Raw genomic sequence first — 16,652 nt, forward strand, 5'->3', positions numbered from 1 at the left:
TCCTAAAATTTAGGGGACTTGTCCCCTCTCGCCCCCCCCCCTGCGTCCTTGACCTGTGACAAAAATATAGTGCTGATGTAAAAAATTTAGTGTCAGGTGATAAAAAGACTACCTTCGCGAGAACAAGCTTCACCGGAAACGGGTATTGATCAGAAGCATGAATAATCCAGCTCTGTGGTCGCGCTCCCATAAGCTTTCTTTTATTTAGCACAAGAGGGCGTTACGACACTTTCCATGAAATTCTATGTACAGAGGGAAATAAAGAAGAATTTCCCGACAATTTTACACGAGTCCGAAAGCAGAATTGGAAGAAAGGATCATATTTCTTGGATGTGGTTTACAACAGACCTACAGTTACACCGAAAACTTTGTTTGGTTCCCGACAATCATTGGTAAGTCCAACTCTTTTACTCTTTTCTTCATAAGTTAAAAAATTGCCAGGAAGCAGGCCTGAACGCCGCACAGTCCCATCCCCTACCTTTTGCTGTATGGCGAATGGTCGGGTATGACGAGTGGGGGCCCGTGGGCTACAGACAATGTATAGTAATAGTGAACTAGCGTCATAGATCGCGATTTAAACTTTTTTGAGCGAAATTTCTAGTTTAATTATCATGGAAATATGAATAACTTAAGTAATTGCATACCTTGGACCGGAGTTATTGAAAAAAAATCCACTGGATGATTGATAAATCTGTCATCTAAGACATTTTCTCCTGACCTGATGGTTTTTCTTGCAAGTTGCCATCTTGAATGACGTCATTATCATTAATGTCTCGATATATCGCGATTATAACTATTATCGTTTGTCTTCGTGTAGTGTATCGTATCGTATTATTGCCTTGGAGGTCTGCTGGTGGAATGCAATATCGATATCACATTCGTAAATTGTTGACGCCCTCTCCGTTCGTTTGTAAATATTTCATAGTTTGGCTGCCTTAATTTGGATCGATTTAGCTGTGCTTTTCCCAACTAAACATCGGTAAAGTATAATTTTCATGCATTTTCATCTATATCGTTTAAAGTATTTTAAAATTGAATAATTGAATATTTTTAATTTGTGGTTTACATATCCTTAGATTGTAACCTCGATGTGTTATATAACCCCAAACTTTGGACTCTGGTCGGACAAAACTGCTGTTATAACAAATGGGAGCCCGCACGGACACTTTACCGTTGGTGAATGGGGATTACAGTAAAATGTCAGAAATTGTTGAATAAATCCCCAGAAACGACGGTTATTCCTGTCAAAGAAATAAGGTGTTTTCTTCGTGGCATCATTTAGAGCTCATCAAGACCTTTAATTTAACATGTCATTTGTCTCAATAGCCCCAGAAATTAGAAAGTTATTGCAGTTTTAAGGTCATATAAATCGCCTATTCAATTCTTATGTATTCCTTTGTTTTTTAAGCCAAAAGTTGTGATCTTAACGGGGACCAAGGTGCACTAACAGAAAACATCAATGCGCATGCATTTGCATATGGAATTGCCCCAAAACACTCCCCAAAATAACAGACGCCGCCGAAACAGGGACATAAAAAACATCTTTAGCGTCAGTAGATTTCATTCAAATTTCACCACAATATAGTTTAAATGTTGCTCTATCGGGATGAATACATTTTAGAGTGGGATGATACCTGTAAATGTGAATAGCAAGAGGTTGAAAGCAAGGCCAAAGTTCCAGTAGCACACAGAGTCGCAAGATCAACAAGTGAGAATTTTTTTCAAGTCTACACAGCTGCCATAAATATTCAACTATGTAAAAACAATGATGCCATAGGGAATAACCTTTCCTTGGACATGCAAAAACAATACAAAGCAATACCTCCACAGACACAGTCGCCCTGCAATACTAGCCAGCACACTCAATGCCTCATTCAGAATGCACCGAGAGGGCGCTCTTGCAACATACCTAGGTTTCACGGGCCTAATTCATTCCCCATAGACTCGTGTGTTTAATTGGCACTTTAAAAAATTCATAAAAAATAAGGATGAAATTCAGGGGTCGAATGTTTACTACCAGTGGATAGGATATATATCTGGCAATCCATATCTGACCAGAAAAGGGTCCCTCGACCGGCTCATTTGAAGAATAAATTGGCGTGTTTGAAGACACCTTTGGGGGGAGCAGACTCAAATAGCAAAATAGCACTAATCCTTCTGCCAGTCAAAATATAGTCCGAAATTGGTGATATTTCTTCCCACTTTGGGAAAAGGAAGTTCAGTAATTACCAAAAATTGAATCAGTGTTAGATGGACAATCATATGCATACACTTTGTCAATCAGCCATATCAAAATTTAAAAAATAGCAATGGGTTGGCTCGAATGAATATCTATGGCCTGCCACTAGTAATTAGGTAACTAGTAATGTAACCCCTAATAAAATAGCTCTGTATTTTTAAGCATCGTGATTGGCCAATACGCGTCACATGACATCCACCTTTTTTGGTGCACCGCACGGAAGTGCAAAAGGTGCGCAACGAAAATTGATATTGCATGCTCGAGCTAACCAGTGCGGTAGACGTCCAACAAAACTGTACTGTACAGTAAAGTGTAAGTTGTAACTTTTTAAATTTTTAAAGATTTCCGGTCTAAAAATAGCACCGCTACAGCAATTTTAGCAGAGACATGCACTGTGCACTCGAACAAGAGGCTGAGCGATAGCACGGTGCCAGGAAATAATTTTCGGAAGCGCGGATTGTCACATACCTAGTCAAGCCTCAAGGATGTAGCCAATGGCATAGAGATGTATATTATTGACACTAGAGTAATCGCTTGCATTGACGCGCGCGTAATGCGGCTGTGATTCCATGTATTGCGCAGCCGCCATCTTAAAGAGGGCAAGAGCGCAGATTTATAACACGGCTCTATGGGAGAATATCACATATTTCACTTTTTTACATTATATTTTCAATTTAATGCTGTATGCAACGTTAAAATCACAAGGCAAACCATTTTTATGTTAAAATATGATAACCATGCATATTTTATAAAGGAGATGGACTGAACATCCAGAAAAACGGGGGAAAAACGACGAGGTCGACTGAGTAGTAGTTATTCAATATATAAGCCATCATATAGCATATACCGTGACAAGGGTGTCAGATAAGGTCAACTTAACACTTTAGAGTGTTCATATGTTCTCATTATTTGGTGCTCATTTGACACCCAGTGTTCAAGCAATATACTGTGTTGAAACAACACTTAGAGTGTAAAATAAACACCAAATACTCAGAAGTGTTGAAACAACACCGTGACAGGTGTTGGATAGAAATATTTTAACAAAAATTATTGTTGAAGTTACACTTCACTGGAGTCACTCAACACTGTCTGTTATTGGGGTATATATTTAAAAAAAATACCCTAGTGTTAAGTTACACAGTCAGGCTGCAGGTGTTGAAGAACTTGAAATCGGACACCGAATGGTGTGAATCCGAACCGTGAAACAACACCAAAGCTGGTGTTGGTATTTTTTTTTTACACCAATGGGTGATTTAAACTTTTGTTTAAATTTTCGTTTCTGCAGGTGGTCGAGGGTGTCAAATGAACACCAAATGCTGTCAACTTCATAACATTCTCTGACTCGTGTTCAAATCGAACACCAAGACTGGTGTTGATATATTTTAACATCCTAAATGTTGGTAATCTTAACACCAGTGGCAGTGTAACTCCAACACCAGATGGTGTGGTCCTTTATTGATTGGGCTGATGTTAGATTTAACACCCGTGGTGTTAAATATAGCTAACGTCGCATAGTCTCCAATATTATATTTAATGGGATTATCAGTGATTCACTGTATACATGTATATACTTAATCTACTTAATATATGTGGAGCATTGTGGCCCAGTGGATTAGTCTTCGGACTTTGAAACAGAGGGTCGTGGGTTCAAATCCCAGCCATGGCGTAATTTCCTTCAACAAGAAACTGATCCACAATGTGCTGCACTCAACCCAGGTGAGGTAAATGGGTACCGGTAGGAAGTTATTCCTTCAGAAGCTGTGTGCGCTATGAATGCCTAGCTTAACCGGGTAATATAGGAGCGCCTTGAGCACCTAACAAGGTGGATATGTGCGCAATATAAATTTCTATATTATTATTATTATTAATACTCCCATTTTACTAGGAAAGCGATCGTGGCGACAATGGCGATCTGTGTAAATCCTGCAAATCGTAGCAGAATCTTCCTCGAATTATATTTTTAGCCTGCGAGACGATTGTACTGCAACTTCTATACGACCGACCTGCGCTGAAGGCGATGGTAATACGCTGAAAATACGACGATGCCACTTTCTTGCGACGATTCGAGGCAGATGTGATGCGCTGCTTCTGCGATCAAAGCGACCGTACAACGAGGCTCATACGCTAATTAGGACCTCGGGACGGTGGTGCTACGAATGGAGCGATTATGTTACGTTCATGACGGGCTCTTGAAACAATTTCAAGCAATCGGCATAATAATCGCGGCACATGACACATTTTTCAGTCGATTGCCAACCTCCGACCAACATGGATGTCCAGAAGCATTCTGCAAGAACATCGTTAAAAGTTGAATGCGAGGGCAGGAGGAGGAGGCCAAAAAGATACAGGGTCCGATCCTGGCTGTCACCTAAGTCATAATATACAATATTTATTAAAATTTCATTCAAAAGATGTCAATGAGCCTAATAGTTATAGGATGCATCCAGAATTTCATAAAAGATCATAAAAATCTTTGATATTCTGTTTATTTTTTCCACAAAAGTTTGTCACTCAAAAATATTTGGTAAATTCCTTTCAAATTTGCTGACAAGAAGTAGTCTACTGATGTGAGAGCACTCATAAAACAGGAGGGGGGAAGGGGGCACAATGCCAGAATCTCCCTAAAGATTGCCTTTTCCAATCAATACATTAGTGATCGAATCATTAACCAAATTTGATATTGTCTACTGTCACTGTGGCTGCAATTCAATCTATTTTTAAAACATAATTTATATATTTCTGCAGAGGTAACCCATTTCATCATCAACACATGTGAGCGTCTTTTTTCTCTTTCCAGCTGGCTCAGCAGTAAGATTTTCATCCTCCTCCTGTACCCCCTCCTCTTCCTCCTCTACTTCCTCTACCACCACCATAACCCCTTAATCTTCCTCTTCGACTGCCGGCCTAAGAGGGGCTTATATCGAAAGGGTGGGTGCTGTCGCGTTAGGGTGCATCAACGCGAACGCGCCCTTTCGTCCAAAGCCCCCCCCCCGCGGTTTGGACGAAAGGGTGTGTTTAATAATAATGAATAAATAAATAAAAATACAAATATTTATAAGAAAGTTGAATATAAGGTATTTTGTCAAACATTGCCAATTTGCACGTAAAATAGTGGATTTTCAATCATTTAAAGCATTGACAATTTGAGGAAAAGAAAGAAAAGTTCAATTAATAATAATGATGATAATAATAATGATAATAATGATAATAATAATGATAATAATAATAATGATAATGATAATAATGATAATAATAATGATAATAATAATAATTATGATAATAAAATCAGATACCCGCCCTTGCAATAAGCCACTTGGCGCCAATTTTTCACTCCAAATTCATTTCCATAAATTCACTCTTTGGGGTGAAAATTATTATTATCATTATTATAAGTATTATTATTATTATTGTTATTATTTTTATTATTATAAGTATTATTATTATTATTGTTATTATTATAAGCATTATTATTATTATACAAACAACACGCACATATTATTATTATTATCATACACACAACACGCACACATACACAACAGATACATCTCACAAAATATACTGAGGCAGGGTCTCAAGTGTAAAATATGGTAAGGTAGGGTCTGAAGAGTTAAACGTTGTGAATGCTGACCCGACATCAATTTTGGCCTTGCCCTTCCAGGACACATCTGCCGTAAGTTTTATAATTTGGGGGACACCAAATATCTCCAGGTATACGAATGTTTTCCTCTGTAATAAATACACACCTGCAAAGTATAAAATTGAAGGTAAGTTACTTTGTTTTATTTGAAAGAACCTTGAAATCAGTCATAATTTTTACATGTATCAATATTACACCATAAAACATTTCCACTGAAAAATCCTCATGCAGCATGCCGTCATTGTTTTTTTTTTTACCTTAAAAAGAATGTTTGTGCCATATGATGATTTATGTTCCTATGCAAATTTCACATATCACTCATCTATTTTGTTTGTTATTACAAATGATGAAAAAGCAAAAGTTTGAAATATGCATTACCAGAACTCCTTTCACACCCCCCCCCCATAAAAAAAATTAAAAAAAATTAAAAAGTGCCCGTCTATCATATCAGATCAGGGAGAATCAAAATACATCATTTTTCATTTATGAAATTAATAGTGCCGTAGTGCCCCCATGAATGTGACCAGAATAATGGCAAGTCTATTAAAAGTTACTATGGCACAGATTAGAATGGCAAAATTTGAAGCATGAATCAACAGAACTTCAGAAAAAAAAAAACATTTGAATACATGAGGTAAATAAAACAGGTCTGTTTTCCCATGGTTTTAAAGGACCTATTTAATGCAAATGCATGTTGACTTGTGTTGATTTGTAATACTTTTATCATCACTTATGTGGCCAAAAGAATATCTAAATTTGTATCGTATATTTTATAATTTTTATGTTTTTATTTAGCAGGCTTAGAAACGCCCACAAATAATCCTCCAAACCAAGATTCTGTCCATGACCTCATCTGTCAATCACTGCTTAATTAATAATGCAATTGACAAAAGATACTGGAATGCACCTTCCCCAAAGATGGGCATCTTCCTACAATAGAGTTGCATGTTTGTACATAATACCGACCAAAATATTTTCAATTTCAATGACATTTGCTATGCTAAGGACAACAAAGGCACAAATTGGCCATTGTATGGAAACATGCAAGTTATCCTCAGTCTAGGGGAGGTGCATTCCAGTGTCTTTTGTAAATTGCATTTCGTAAATAAGCAGTGATTGACAGATGAGGTCACGGACAGAATCTTGGTTTGGAGGATTTTTTGTTGGCGTTTCTAAGCCTGCTAAAGAAAAATAACAGAAAATTTATTATAAAATATACGATTCATATTTATATATGTTCTTTTGGCCACATAAGTGTTGATAAAATTATCACAAATTAACACAAGTCAACATGCATCTGCATTAGATAGGTCCTTTAATTCAAATACATCACTTGGCATGTATTGCAGCTAGCTTGTTACCCGTGACCATGACCAGAAAATGATGGATTTTTCTCACCCACTGATTCAGTGACATTTAAACGTATGACAATCCGATGGAACACAATTATGCACTCTTCAAAATGCATATTCGAATTCTGACTGCAATTAAACCATACAGTAACGCATAACCATCCAATGAATAAAACAAATCCAGTAAAATTTCTTGTTAAAGAACACCAATTCAACAAAAAACATTTAAAGAAACCAAACCACTCATCATTTTTAATTGCACATTTTAAATGATTTAAGTAACTGAGTGAAATTTTGAACAAAATCGATCAACCTGGAATAGTGTATTTACACATTGTGGATATGTTGTGATAAACATAGGGGCATGTCAGATTGACAAGATCTGGACAACTGTCTGTGTCTTTTTTTCTCTTTCTCTTTTCTTCTGATAAGATTATGAAGTTGGTCCAGGAATGCATCTTCACAAGTCAGATGAATATCTGGAAATATTAAAATTTTGTGAATAAAATAAATGTATCACTATCTAAAACTTGTCCCTAATCTGAATGTCACCCTCTATAGTTCATTGAACTGAAGAACAAGTTGCCATTTAATGATTCTTTCCTCAGTGTAATTCATGTCTAATATGACGTCTAATCATAATATGAGATTTTAATTAAAATATGTAGTTTCACATACTATGTATGAAGAGCATTTAACTGAGATTAGCCTTCACCGTGAGCAGATATTGATGGATCTATCTCACACACTGCTTACTAGTCTTATACCATCCCACTGGATCACAATCACATACTCTTCAAAATGCAGACAGATATGAACTTTAATTGAAATGAAAAATAAAAAGCAAAAAGAGCACCTATTCAATAAACATGTCAGCAGCTAAAATTTTCAAATAAAGGCAAACGTAATGGACATTTCAAACAATGCCTGTATCCTATCTAATTTTCTGATTTTAAACATTACATGGTATGATTATTAAACTTAATTAGCTGTCATTCCTGATGACTCTCTAAAAGAAAAGGTTTTTGAGACATTTAAAATGGAAAGATAAACTTTAAATCCAACACATTTAAACTTAAAATATGACATTCCAACGGGTATTAGTTATGTAGTTTTCAAAATATAGGGAAGAACACTAGCTGGTAGCAAGTAAACAAATACACAAACAGGGCAATGTCCATAAGGTGTGTCTCGCCCATAAGAGTACCTGTGACCTTTGACCTTGAGGTGACCTTGAACTCCTGAAGCCTGTTGCATAAAACTTTTTACCTGAGAAAACTCTGGTAAAAACTGAAAACTAAGGTTAGTCTGATTTCCGCCATTGACTTTAGCACAGGGCAAAAACTCCGGTAAAAACAACCTGAGTTTTCTCAGGTAAAAAGTTTTATGCAACGGGCCCCTGAAGGGACATCCATCATCCAAGTACAGTCACAAACGGCTATGTCAAACAGAAGTTATAAGCCATAATAGAGATGCCCTAAAAAGCTGATATTGACCCATGTTTGTGACATTTAACCTTGAGATGACCTTCATGTTTGGTAATATGTGAAAGTAGCATAATTACTCACTCCTCTAAGTGATAAAATCAAAGCTCTGAACACACAGTAATAAGTTTCTGCAAGTGTCATTGACCAATGGATGGATGGATGGAAGGATGGCGAGGTGCCACAACGATCCCTTATGGGCTTGACAGAAACAAATGTTCAATGAAAATGTATATATACATGTATATATAGCTTAATTGCAAAATGAACACCATTGCAAAAACAATGCAACAATAGCATTAAAAACCTAATGATGTTTTGCTCTGAAAACATCACTTAGCATGTACATGTAAATAGAGAACATACGTGTATAATTTGACAACCTGACATCCCACCCCATGCACCATGATCAAATACTACCATGAGTTTCATACACTGATTTTTTGAACCTGTGAGCAAAATTTCAAGTAACCATGTGCTCTCGATACATGCAAACTTTACTGTAACTTTGCTTGATTTCCATTGTCATAAACTCTAATTCTATCAATTTGTGAATATTTTTTCCAAAGATCATACACCCAGAGTCCCCATGAAGTACAAAAAGACACAGAACATGGACACAGCACTTGTGAAAGAGACAGACAAATTAAAATATGTGATCAAAGAATCAGTGACCCTTTTTGGCAGGCTCATTGCAATGATCTAAGTTACATAAAAGACAAAGTTGAAAGCCCCATTAATTTACTGGCAGTAAAGTCTTGGTACAATTGGAGTTTCTATCAATCGTTTGAACACAGCAGTATTTTCACTCCGGACACCAGGAAATAAAATCACACACACACCTAGAGTCAATGCGAATGAATAATTTTCAGCAATCCATGCATAACCCCTGGAGGTAGATTTCTGTACACAATCCTATGAGAAAAATCTTGGGGCATCCCCAGATTTTCTATTTATTGATAATTCATGTATTCTAAAAAAAATTGTGGGTGTGGAGGAAATAATTTACAGGGATGTTAGAGTTCAACAATTGAGGATTACAGTATTTCCAAGAGTTCACCAAAACTATACCCAGGCTTTAAAAACCATCACTGTGATGAAATTCACAGAACTAACAAATTGTAAAGGACGATTTATATAAACACATAACATTATCATCTTTATGGCATAAAAGTAAAAAGCTATCACCAGACAGAATGGTCAAAACAAAAGTGTTTTCTGTGCGCTGGGCCAATTATTAAACATGGTGATTCACACTGTAGTATCATTAACCTGCAATGTAATCTGCATAGTTTACCAAACAATCAGTACTGTAACATGCCAATTACTTTTTAGCTTGCATCACATGGGTTATATTCATGGCCACAGCATCTCTTTTAATCAAATGAAGAGTGGTAACTTAATAGGAATTATTAAAGAAAATAGTGTGTACCTGCACTATATTGTTGAAGTAAAGTTCTGGCTAATTTCTTATTTTCTTTATCACCAAACGTTAAACACGCAGATGAGAACTGTGCACACATTTACTTGTTTTGGACTTTGGAGCACAGAAAAATCAATATTCTACAATTGAAACTGTACACAAATATGAAGAAAAATACAGAGGTGTACAATAATTCCTGATTACACACAAGAGTATGATTTCAATAATATCAACTGCTTAATAATTTTTCCTGCATGCTGCAGTTATGCATTGTATATAATTGTCAATGGCTCTCTCACACATAATCAAATACTCATGGATGACCTCAGCAATTCTGCAAAGTAAACTGCATGATTCTACCAAAATGGTCAGTACTGTGAAGTGCCAATTACTCATGGTGAAAGTCACATGTGTAATATCCACAAGGTCTCTTTCAATAAAATGCAGACAGTAACTGATATTTAAAAATGTTGTGAACTAAAATATGTTGACCTAAAGTACCCTCTATGGTTATGATAAGTCCCAGAGGATTTTTCTATCGCTGAAATTTAGACACAATGGAAGCAAATTGAGTGCTTTCCTGGCGAGTAAAAACTAAACATGAGACAAATGAATAGTATACACCATATGCAGAATGATGACCATGAAGGTGCATAGTGCACCAGTTCTATCCATCGTGGAGACACGTAGATTCGGAATTAAATTGTCGAAATCAGGGATTCAGTTAGCTTTTTTCCCTTCGACCTCAATTTAAAACTTATTCACATTCTCAAAGATACAAGTTCAGTATTTGATCACTGAAGTGACATTTTCAATGAATACCAAAATTTGCATATTTTGCTTAATAGCTATATCAGTAGTAGTCGATATAGTAGTAGTAGTGGTAGTAGTAGTAGTAGTGGTAGTAGTAGTAGTAGTAGTAGAAGTAGTAGTAGTAGTAGTAGTTGTATTGATAATACTGTCTTCACAAGCTGTAGTCAATCATTTTGTTATAAGAATTAGCAGTCAAATGTATTTTTTTACAGATTGATACCAATTACACCAAATGTTTGCATGAAATAGCCATTCAAAAAAATTATGCTGGTAAAATAAACCATCCAATAATTTTGTCCAGTTTTGAGCATTCTCTGGCCAACAGTGCATAGGTTCTTAGTTTAAAATCTTGTTTTTGATAAGCAGTAGCATTATTCAACATTTGCATATTGACATTACCCTGCACAGCCTATTTACATTTATTTGTTTGACTTCGGACAATGTCTGAACAGAAAAGGCTCTCTCTTGTGATTTGTTGAAAGTCACATGTATGATGTTGGGTACTAATGAAATATCAGACCGAAGCTACGTAATTTGGTCAAGTGTTCTTTGGAGAGTTGGTCCCTCATTTCATCATGTAGTAAGATGTTTGAAAGTTCTGTGTTTGGATATTTCATTCGGACACAGTCTATTTTGAGGTGATAATATGTTGGTACCACATTCTTGCTCCTCCTCATTTCCCCACTGTCCTTATCAACCCACTCCCGAAAATCAAGTTTTCTCAGGATTAAGTCCTTTGGTGGCTCATTCATTTCTTCATTAAATCTTTGCCTACATCCATAGCAACGGCTGATAAGGCCTACTTTCCTAGCCACTGTGAAAGGATGCTGCGTTTAAGGCATTCTCACTACGTTTCTGACTTGGCATCCAACAGCATTATTCGCTCCCTTTCTCTTTGTAGCACATTGTTTCTTTCCACTTCCAGCACATTGCATTTGTAAGGCCTTGTTAACAAGACTTACGGTAGATGCACGTTTCCTGGCATTGATTGTGACAAGGAAATTGGCTAGTTCACCTCTGTGTTCTGCTACTGCCAATCAATGCTCACTAAAGAGCCTTTCATGAAAGGTGAATGACTTGCATCTGTCCTCACAGACAAATTTTGCCACGTCACCCTTTCGTGTCACAGTGAAGTTTGATGTTTCACTGAAACATACTGTCATTTTGGGATTGTTGGGAGCACTCACAATGTTTTCATGCGACTGAAGATTTTGTCCAGCTTTACACCACACATCTTGCAGCTGGTCTGAAGTGAAGCCACAAATTGAGCTTTATTCTGGTCCTATAGACAACTCTGTTCGCACTTCAGCCATCAAGTGAGCCTGTTGTAAGACTTCTTTGTGCTCTTCTTTTGACATGCTCCTCCATTGTACAGTTGTTTTCTGGAGATGTTTGTGCTGGTCATCTAGTTTCCGTTCACCAATACCGAGGACCCCCATTTCTAGTTCCCGATATTTTGAAAGGACAAAGTCCTGCAGACATCTTGCCAGTTCATCCCAGCCCTTTTTTCCAGTCATCCATTTGGATAGCATGGAATTTACGGCTTCTGCGTCATTGGTGGTAACTTGCCGAGGCGGGTTGCCCAAACCTGCCTGGCTGTGCAAGGGCTTCAACATAGATGTTTTCACATCTGCAGATTTGAAGCGGCGAAACTATGTAGAAAACTCTGCTTCCCTACCGGTTTCTTCCGTTTCGAGAGCATCCCACTGAGGAGCCCATGTTGCCAATTGCAGTTCATACTCTTCCTCTGAGTTTCTGTCTGCTAATCCATCGTACCTGGTAGTGCCCACCTGTTCACCATATATACACCGTTTGATCCTTCTAGCATTCCTTCTGACACCCAGTTTAGCTAATTTGGTTTCACAGTTTTGCTTATGATGGAGCATGCAATGAAGGTGACTCGAATCTTTGAAGCTTGGCGCTGCTGCTATGCCCTTCCGAAGTGCAGTTTCTCCATCCGTCCCATAAAATGGTACATTTGTGTGTCGAAGACCTTTTGACAACTCGTTCCCGAAATATCTGTATGATTCAAAATCTCTTCTTCCATGGAGCAAAATCGCCCCAGGCATCAAAACTGGCCTATTATTGCTCCTGTTCACAAAGCTGTCATGCCTATAAGATGCTACAGTCACAAACATGGGGCCACAGTCAAAAGTAGCATCGAACACAAGAACTTTTCCACTCTCACAAACGTTTCTTCGCATGTCCTCAGCCTGCTGATCTGTGTATAGTACACATCTCGGCATTGATCCTTCCCCTTTTCATGGCAAAATTCTACACTCTTGACAAAATCTCCTTTTAAGTTCATCCTGAGGAGCTCACTGAAATCAGAGCTCTTAGATGTCACAGAGCCATGGCGATGGACTTGTTTTCTATCTCTTGGTACAGATGCAAATGACTGAAGGTCACTTCCTCCTTCCTTCTCATAGTACTCATCAAGAACTTTCTGGGCTGAGGAGCAATGTGAAGTCTTCAAATTTTCAAGAATTTCCTTCTTAGATCTGATATGTGGTCGTTCACAGTGCTTCTGGTTACCATGAGGACTTAAGATGAGCTCAGTTCTTTCACCTTTCCATTCATATCGGATCATGCATATTGGGTGCAAAGTACCTTCATCATCGTATAGTTCATACAGTGTCCTTTGAAAGTTAGGGGTGTCTCTGTGTTTGTAGTACTTCCGAATAAATGTGTCTGTTCTTCTGTTGCCTTTATCCTCACATGATCCAACATTGTCATCCTTGTCTACAGTTATTTTACATTTGGCCCTACTGGCCTTATGATACTTCCCTGTCTCATCACATGTGATATCTTCTGCAAAACGAAGCTGAGAAGTATCTATCAAAAAGCATAATTCTTGGTCACAGGCAACCGGTACAGAGTTGTTAACAGGTGCTGATGGGAACAGGAGTGTCTTAGCTATGCGCTCATTGTCTTTGAAATAGGTGCTTTCTTCATTGAATGTATGCCACTTCTGCCTATACAATGCTGGTCTAACATTGCTTGTGACAGTTTTTGGCTGGAGTGGTATGTGATGAAATTCCTCATCCGATGAATCACTTGATATACCAACCTCCTCAATCTTTGGTCACTTAAGTGCATTGGGCCCTTCACAAGAAGTGGTAGATCCCTTTGCAATGAAGAATACATCTGGATTTCTGAAAAAAAAGAGTTTGAAATTAATAAGTTATAAGACAGACATACTTGTACACTCCCACGTGTTATTACATGTATTCATTGAACCCACATGTTGACTACAAAAATCATATGTGCTTATACACCAATGGCACACACTAACTACTTTTCAGGACAGTAACTACTATTCACACTTACTACTTTTCATTAATGTGTGGCATTATGATCTCTGATGTCAGTGAATGCAATTGGGTGGTCATTTGATGAGTGAGCTACACCATGAGAACATATATACCTTTATATACATAATTTTATCTGTTTTTTCTCCAACTGAATGTAACTTCCCCCCCCCCCCACCCTGTTTTCATTGATGATCTCGGCAGCAGTCCTATAGATTATCAAATACTCAGCTGTGTAAGGTATCTAAAAGCAGTGTGTAATCGTCAAATCATATCCACATATTTTGTTGGTTTTCTTTTTGTTTTTGGTTTAAGTTTTGCATTATGGTGGGGGAGGGAACTGCATAAGCTTGAAGTGCTCAATGCCTTGTTATATTAAAGTCAACCGGGCGTGATAGGAGACTACGTCTGCATGTAGCGGACTAACTAGGCTGGTTCGCGCGGGATTCTCCCGTTAATACACTGGAGCAAGTAGGGAACGTGCGCGAATCAAGCCGCATTCGCGAGATGGCAGCGTGCACCGCAGTCTAGTCTCCCGTCCAGCCGTTTTTACGCCGGCCAACTTTAAGGCATGCAAACCTACAAAAATTTGCATTTTATAATGGTAAATCTGAGTTTATATGCATGACATGGTGGTGTCCTACATAGCCCCCTGTACCCAGTTCTACCTTTCTGTGTCATCCGAAAAGCACATAACCCTAACTCTCCAAATACATGGCATTCCATTAGGTAGAAGTAGGGGATCTTCTGCTGAATTGTAGAACAATAGCAAGCAAGACTTGCTACTAAGAAGAGGTACTGCTCTTTGAAACATTTATCTCTAGGAGTCAACCCTGAGACCTTTAACCCTAATCCAACGGAGGAGGGGGGGGGGGTAATTTAATCCCCCCAACACATTTTGCAGGACGATACCGCAACACCCCAAGAATTTACTGCGCATTTCATGACTTCTTTTTTTAAGTCTCCAGCATATTTTGAGACCAAATTTGCGACATCTGGGTACAGAGTTCCAAAGTTATGTAATGTTTTGTACATGTACATGCACGTCAGCCTGCAAATGGCTAAAATTTGTGATTTTGTGGGCAAAACCAATGCAAATTGTGTCCTTTGTTACATTGATAAACATGTACATTGAATTATTTCAAGTTTTATTCATTGAAACTGCTTGATTCTAATGTAAATAGGCTTGAAAAGTGTCTGCAACAAATTTTGACGAGAAAAACCAAAAAAGTGAGAGAAAATAATAAAATACATAAGAAATTAGCAAAACAATGAAAAACATAAGACATTAATTTCCATTGTGCAATTTGTGGCCAAAATTTTGTTTAATGTGTCTTGAGGAATACCGACACAGCAAATTAGCAATCCTTCATCCTTTTTAATGGAGTAACAGTCGAAAATATGATTTCATGCATAAATTTGCATAATTAATACAAAAAAATATTTCTGTATTATACAACAATGTAATATTGTAGTTTACATCCTGCTCTATCAGCGACTGAGATCTGAAGGAGGGGGGGGGGGGGTAATTGACCCCCCCAGTTGGAATAGGGTTAAACTTCTAATTTGATATCAGCTCGCAATCATAAAAATGTTGGTGCCAATCCATCACATAGTTTTACAGATATAAAACTTCTAGATATGTCGCAAGATTTAGTAAACCGAAAAAGATGCAGGCAGCCAAGCAAACACATAGAAAGCAGTTTTTTTAGAAACTGAAAACATACCTGTATATATATATATATGCCTTCTGTACTCTCTAGGAGGATATATGATAAAGCCTAAGATGCATGTACATAACATTATCAAGTACAGAGTCTCACTTTCCCAACTTACCTCTCATGAACAGTGACCCCAGATGCTCCATCTTCATCGGAAGAGATAAGTATTATCCTAAAAGAAAAAAAAATCACAATTGGCTCATGACAGCAATATATGGTAAAAAAAACATGATTCCTGTACAAAATAAGAATGCAAATTTTCTGGCAAATATCCATAATTCTTTTTATGTTTCTGGCATACAGCAATATGCTTAACTCTAATTTGGTTCAGTGTTTTGGCAAATGTGGCATTATTTTAGTAACCTTTTACCTCCAACTTTGGTCTATCCCATGTCATTATAATATGCAAGTATTTGTGCATTCATACTGATCCTTCCCACCAAATTTCATACCCACTGAACATTCCTTGCCAAGGTTATGGCCAGAAAATATAATGCTTGCTGAAGTTCAGTGGTCTCTGACTCTAACTTTGACCTTTCTCCATTCTCATGTAATAGAAACATTTTGGTACTCATGACAGTCATTCTCATCAATTTTCATAAAGATCTGCAAAACATTCTTGGCTAGAATTATTACTTAAATTTACAGCCAAATATCACTGAGCTTTGACCT

The 16,652-nt window shown here is 37.5% G+C and overlaps 1 pseudogene; it reads right to left on the reverse strand.

The window, feature by feature from the left end:
• Positions 1–8,569: 8,569 nt before the first annotated feature.
• On the reverse strand, positions 8,570–14,033 carry LOC121430827 (annotated as a pseudogene).
• Between the last annotated feature and the right edge of the window lie 2,619 nt (positions 14,034–16,652).

This window comes from Lytechinus variegatus, chromosome 1 (assembly GCF_018143015.1).
Source record: "Lytechinus variegatus isolate NC3 chromosome 1, Lvar_3.0, whole genome shotgun sequence".
Taxonomy (NCBI): domain Eukaryota; kingdom Metazoa; phylum Echinodermata; class Echinoidea; order Temnopleuroida; family Toxopneustidae; genus Lytechinus; species Lytechinus variegatus.